Source organism: Ursus americanus, chromosome 34 (assembly GCF_024610735.1).
Source record: "Ursus americanus isolate L20-20 chromosome 34, mUrsAme1.1.p, whole genome shotgun sequence".
NCBI lineage: Eukaryota > Metazoa > Chordata > Mammalia > Carnivora > Ursidae > Ursus > Ursus americanus.
In genome coordinates this window covers 15879941-15887086 of record NC_142160.1, presented here as the reverse complement: position 1 = coordinate 15887086, position 7146 = coordinate 15879941, and positions in this window count along the sequence as shown.

Here is a 7146-nt window from a genome sequence, read left to right as displayed (position 1 = left end):
CCATGAAGACAGGTCTTGCCTCTGTGACTTAGTTACACACACATCCGTGCAAACGAGCACAGTGTCTTGCACATGATGGACACCCCAAAAAGTATTGGGTACAAAAGTAAATTCCGATGACATCAAGAATGAATTCACATGCAACCAGTATGTTATTTGAGTAGTAGCTTAAACTCATTGGGGTTTACTTTTTTACATAAGAAGGAAGTTCAAGGCAGGCAGTCCAGAGTTTGCACATAGAGATGCCAGATTTAGGGGGGAAAAACACAATTAGAGGACACACAATTAAATTTGAATTTCAGATAAACTATAGTTATTTACAAATAACTTTAGTATTAATAAGTCCCAAATACTATATATGTAAGACTGTTGTTTTTCAGAAACGCAAATTTATTTGGGTGTCCTGTATTTTATCTGGCACCTCTGCTTCTGTAGCAACTAAAAAATGTCAGAAAAAAGCCAGGGTTGTCCATCCTTGGCTTGTGGCCCTATGACCAGGAGATCACAGGAAGGCATTCAAAGTTCCTGATATAGTGTCCGCTATCAAGGGAGGAAGATGGGGTGGGGGGTACAGATAGCCTCATGCCTTCCAGAATCCCCCAACAGTGTCCCCAGCAAACTCCTTCAGATGTCTCTGGAGCCAGAACTGGCTCACATGGCCACTTCTCACTGCAAGGGAGGTGAGACAGAGGATGTCATGACAGATTTGAACCAATTATGATTCACTGTCTGGGGATGTTGCCATGGGAGCAAAATCAAGCCTCTAGCAAGGAAGGAGGGAACAGGTGAGCAACCTAAAGTGCCTAGCACAACCTTTTCTCTGCCTGGCCATGATTTTATCAAGCTTGGATTGCTCTAATTCCAAATCACTGTTCTCAAAAACAGTAGGAATTTTTTTTTTAGAATAAAAGTCTAGGGACACCTGGGTGGCTCAGTCCCTTGAGCATCTGCGTTCCGCTCAGGTCGTGATCCTAGGGTCCTGGGATCAAGTCCCACATCAGGCTCCTTGCTCAGCAGGGAGCCTGCTTCTCCCTCTGCCTGCAGCTCCCCCTGCTTGAGCTCTCTGTCTCTCTGACAAATAAGATTTTAAAAATCTTAAAGACAAAACAAAACAAGGAAAGTCTAGACATAATTTTTTAAACATCATTTCCAAGAATTTCTGAAATACCCTCTTCTCTCCACCCCCTGCCCCCCAAAGGGATGTCGCTGCTGATTGAGGATCATTAGACTTGACTTTTCTCCCCATTTCAGCATGCAGAACTAGATCAGAGAAAGACTCTTCACCTTGAAGGGGAGATGAAAAAGCTTAGCAGACATTAAAAATAGAAATAGTCAAATCATTTTGAGAGGAAATAAGTATCTCTCTGCTTACTACTATCAGTGAGAAATAAATCAGGAATTCAAGATGAAGACTAGCTCATTTCTCATTTCTGGCTGTGCTTTTCCACACTGCAGCTCTTACCCACACAGTTGATGAGACATTATTTCAAAAGGCACATGCTCTCTATATGTTGAAGGGAGCAAACTGTTGCTATCTCCACTCTCGGCGCATAAGTAGCCTCAATCCTTTTAGGTGAATTTGTTGTAGGAAGGCTTCATCGTACTTAATATCAAACAGAGGAGGGAATGAAAAAGGGACCTTATACAAACTGTCACAGTAAAGGGTGAGATTCAAACCCAAGTTAACCTTTTAAGGCTATGCTCGTGGTAGTACACAGAATCATAGAATGTTGGAGCAGTATCAGCTGGTCCAACCTTCTGTATTCCAGGATGGAAATTAAAACCAGAGCTGGTGACCCGCCCAACCCCATGCAGCTAGTTAGTGGTGGGACCGGGGCCAGGCCGCCATCCCCACACCACTCAAATATGCATACACACACACATTTTTTAATTTCAAAGCAAAGAAGGGCAGAAAAGTCATCTGCCAGACTACATCATCTGTCCTCTCTCCTTTGAAGACTGCAAAACTGAGGAGCCTGGGAAGACAAGGGCTGAGTCAGGGAAACGTGAAACTTTCTGCTCCGGGCTGTTGGAGCCTAGTCAAGGAGGCAAGCCTGCTCACGAGCAGTGGGAAGCTAATGTGTGCTCCACGCCGCTGTCTGGCTGGGCTGACCTTAGGCTTGGGGCTCTAGCTGTTCTTCCAATACTCCCATCTGTGGTGGAGAGTTAGGGAAGAGCAAGGATGTGGAAAAAGAATGGGCATTGCGCTCCTTTTCTTGCAAACACACAGAAATAGAAATGGCAGTAGCAGGTGCAGGGCTCTAATCACGGGAGTGTGACCTGCAGATAAGAGGACATCAAAAACAGACTTTCCCACCAAAGTGAGCATATCTGATATGTGCATGTCTACAAGTCCAGAAACACGTCATCAGTGCAAAAGTGGGGATATAATAATATGCTCCCTACATGCTTCCAGATCCCAAAGAAGTTAGGTCATGTTCTTCAAGATTAAAAATTGAGACTAAAGCTCGGATAAAGAAATCTATATTGACTCTTCCCTCCAAGCCTGCACAAGATCCCAGAGGTTACTGTTATACCAGTGGTTTTCAAACCTTAGCATGTACCAGAATCACTCAGACAGCTTGTTAAAACACAGACGGCTGGTCCCCAACCCCAGAGTTTCTGACTCAGTAAGCCTGGAACAAGGCCCTAGAATTTGCATTTCCAACAAGTTCCCATGTGATGCCAACAGTGCTGACCCAGGGGCCACACTTTCAGAATGACTGCTCTGCCGAGGACAACCAGCAGCTTGAAGACCCAGGATGGGCCCCACTGGCTGTCAACAGGACACTACCAACCTGAAAGAATCAGTATTAACAGCCCCTAAAGATATTACAGAATCACGCTCGTGCTACATATGGGTTTTATCACTCCAGGTTCTTCCTTTTTGCCTCATCCGTAAAAATTAATCTGGGCCCTTTACATATTTTTCCTTTCCCAGGTGGAACGATGTTGGGCTTTGTCAGTAGAGGGTGCTGGAGAGACGTGGCAGAGGAAAAGGAGTTTGCTTTTGGTTCTTGTGGGTTGGCAACTATAGCCGAGTACCTCTGGGGAGGCACCTCCCCACTGAGCTGCTCTTCCACGGCACCCTAAAGGGGGGGGGGGCGGTTCCCAAAGTTCTAGAGGGTGGATTTCTAGCAAGTTTTGCCAGCATGGCACCAAAGCTACTTTCCAGCCATTCATGAGCCATGGCAGTGGGGTCTTCAACAAGGTTTGGCTCTCAGTGACCTCATAAATATGAGGTTTTGAGAGGTAAAGTACCCAAAGTTACATGGTTCACACTTGCTGGAACCAAGATTGGAGCCCAAGCAGGGATCTCTTAACCGCCATACTACACTGCCCTTATAAAGCTAGTCCGAGAACTCTGTGACATGGTTTACTGTCACCGTTGCGCTTGGCCTGCAATCACACCTCCATGGCTCTTGGCCACCCACTTTATATACTGTGAAAGGGCTTCGTGGTTCAAAACCCAAAACCAATCAGAGTAGCCTTCTAGCTTTGAAACCTTTTATGTTCACTGTATTGTATCACAGAATCAACGCAGGAGTCACCTGGCTGGGGAGTGCCTGGGGTCTTCAGCTACACAATTCAAAACACCATGTTCAACACACTCCTTGAACTTCTCTCCATGAGTGAGTCGCTGCTATCTCTCCCGGGGCAAAAGACACACCCCGCAGGAACTCTGGTGGGATTTGCTCACCCTAGTTTTCACTCTTGTCCCTCTTCCTGTTTTACAAATGGGGAATGTGGTAAAAGGCACGAAGGCATCAGGGATCGATGGCATCAGCACTTGAAGCTATTTTGTTTAGGTCTATGCTGATCTTAATGACTTCTCTATCTGGTCTAATCTTACTAATAGGCAGTATACGGATGCTTATTGGACTCCCCGATTAAACAGTAATTTGCCCGACTCTTAAAGTTCTTACAAGGTAACCTACCTTTAGGAAAAATACATCCAATAATAAAAATAACTATCATCTTGGATCTCCTGGGTGGCTCAGTTGGTTGAGCAGTGACTCTTGGTTTCAGCTCAGGTCATGATCTCAGGGTCATGGGAGCTCAGGCTCTGAGCTCAGTGCAGAGTCTGCTTGTCCCTCTTCTTCTGTTCCTCCCCTGCTCGCGTGCTTGCTCTCACTCTATCTCTAAAATGAATAAATAAAATCTTAAAATAGCAGTCTCCTGTAGAGTGCTTACCATATACTGGGTTGAGGACCTATTGCCCAGTTAGTCTACAGAAATAGAAGATTTATTTGATGGGAGAGTTGACATCTATATTAGATAAACAAAAGTATTATTATTGCATTTATTTATTTATTTACTTATTGAGGGAGGAGGGGGAGGAGAAGCAGAGGGAGAGAGAGAGAATCTTAAGCAGGCTCCACCCTCCAGGGCAGAGTCCACCATGGGGCTCAATCTCACGACACTGAGATCATGACCTGAGCCAAAATCAAGAGAGATGATTAACCGCCTCTGTCACCCGGGGGCTCCTATTATTGCTTTTAATAAACCACAAACAGCATGGAGAAGTAATGTTTACTTGCAGCTGGAAGCCTTGACTCAAATCACATTTAGGCATATTTGTAAATTATAACAGCATTTAGAAAGTTTGAAGTCATTAGTAATAGGGATGATGTGTACAGCCTGAAAGCCATTTATGTCTCCCAAACACATCTAGGAACCCAAAATGCTTCCCATCTTTCATGCCACCTGTCCTTCCACATCCATGAATTTTAGGCCAAGCTTAGGAAGTATTACCCCACTTGACAACCAAGGAAAATGAGGTGCCAAGTTGTTACTTGAGGCCACGAAAGTAGTCTGCAACGGAGCCAGATTTTTAATACCGATCAAACAAAGGTAGACATTTCCAGAGAACTGGATTTATTTCAGTGTAAATCGTGAACTTGATTTCTTTTCCAATCCAATATACTTTCTTTTGTCCTCTCTTCTTTTTTACTTTCCAATAGGCTCATAAGGAAGTGCTCACCAAAGCAAAAAGCAACTCATGCTGAGGACACAGTAAGTGTGGACCTGCAGTGACAGGGCCCCCTGGCTTTGGGGGAGTTCCATGCCGCCAGAAATGAAGATGAGTGAAGGATGCATCCCACGGCGAAAGTGGCAGCCGTGGTTGATGGTGCTGAACCGTGAAGCGGCCAGATGGAAAGCGTGTGGGACTGTGAGTAGGAAAACCCATGTTTCCATTCCAGCTCTGATGTTTGGCCGTGGGCATGCCATTTAACTTCTCTGAGCCCAAGGAAGTGAAGCCTCCCTCGAAGTTGAAATTCTTTATATCGACCTCATGGTATTTGGTGAAAAGGGTTAATGAATATAAAGCATCCAGTCAAATGCCTGGCAGTTGGTGGGTGTTTGCTATTATTAGCTCTATCGTTCAGTCCCAACCCTCATGATTCCATCCTACAAACCTAAGATTGTTCTTAAGATCAAATAAGGTATCAGAAAATCATGTGATAGAATCTAAAGGGCTCTGCAAATGTTAAAATGTTATTATGACAGATGAAAACCAAGGCTAGAGGCAAGTCCCACCTAACCCTTGTGGTTTTTTAATTATTATTCTTTCCCCTTCAAGACCTCATTCGATACACATCTTAATCCTTTCGCCCTATAAAAAAAATGAATGGAACATACGGTATGTTTGCTCTAGGCTTGAAACTCTATATAAGGGTCTTCAGCCTTTGTAAAAACAGATGATCTGACCTATGAATACCATCGCCCTTCTCCTCCTCAAAGAAACCTTAATCCCAGCCATAATATTGGGTCAAGCTGTTTCCGCCTTGCTCTCTTAGATTACTTGATCTAGGGAAACCCAGCCAACATATGGTGAGAATATTCAAGCAGCCCTGTGCAAAAGCCCATGTGGCAAATACTAGGACCACCTGCTAATAGCACCAGCTTGCCAACCGTGTAACTGAGCCACCTTGGCAATGGGTCTTCCAACACCGGTCAAGCCTTTAGGTGGCTGAAGCCTGACCGACACCTTGATTTCAACTTGGGGAGAAACTCTGAGTCAGAACCACCAGCTAAGCCACTCCTAGAATCCCGATCCACTCTAACTGTACAAGGTCACTGTGTTTTAAGCTGCTGTATTTGGGGTAATTGGGTGATTTGTTATGGAGCATTAGATCATAATACACAGCCCACTCCAGATCGTCGGCTGAGGCTGATTTGTGTTGCATTTCTGCCATTTCCAACCAAAGACATTTTGAATACTAGATCTGAATCACTTGGGGTCAGTCCTGGGCATCTGTATTTTTTTTAAAGCTCTGTAGATGAATTTGATGTGCAGTTAAAAACCTCTGTTTTATAGGGAAGTATACATGTTTAATATGTAATTATAACCTACTAGCTTTGAATCAGCTAACTTGCATTCTTTCCTCTACGATGCACTGTAAGAGTTAGGATTAGCTTTTAGGCCACTGGAAGCTCAGGTGGGCATCCCCATCTTTAGGAAAATCTGATTTTCTTCTCCCCTCTATCTCGAACATGGAAATGAGCAAGCAAGAGTCATCTTCACTGCTTTCCTCTTGAATTACCCTCTTGGCTTTACTGTTGGACTTAACAGCAAAGCCGGTGTATTTGAAGCACTCCTTGGCCATGGAACAATTTGCAACGGCTCCCATCACATTCTGTTGCAAACCTTCCTTTGCCCCTGGCTCAGACACACTGAATCTTTCATGCAGTGTTCCACAAATATTTGTCAAGTACATATGAAAATTCTGTTTTACCCGGAGAAAATGAGAGTCATGACGAGTTGCTGACACTTCTGTCCCACTCAAGCATACACACCCAAGATGCTGAATTTCTAAACCTGAAACTTGAAAACAAGAGTAAATGCATGGCTGAACATTCCTCCTTCTTTTTGTATTTTTTTTTCACAAACATTCAAACAGCCTCTTATAGCAGCACACACCAGCAAATTATTATTTTTTAAATCTTAAGGAATCAGAATTACGAAGACTTTGGCCACCAGCTGCGAGTGGCGTCAACCATCTACCTGTTATCCTAATAACCTAGTAATTATCCTCAGTTCCTCTTCTCACTTCACTTATGGAAACAGCTCCCAAATCCTATTAGCTTCACTTTAGGAATCCCATCTTCAGACGTTCATCTCCACCCCTACAGCCACAGCCT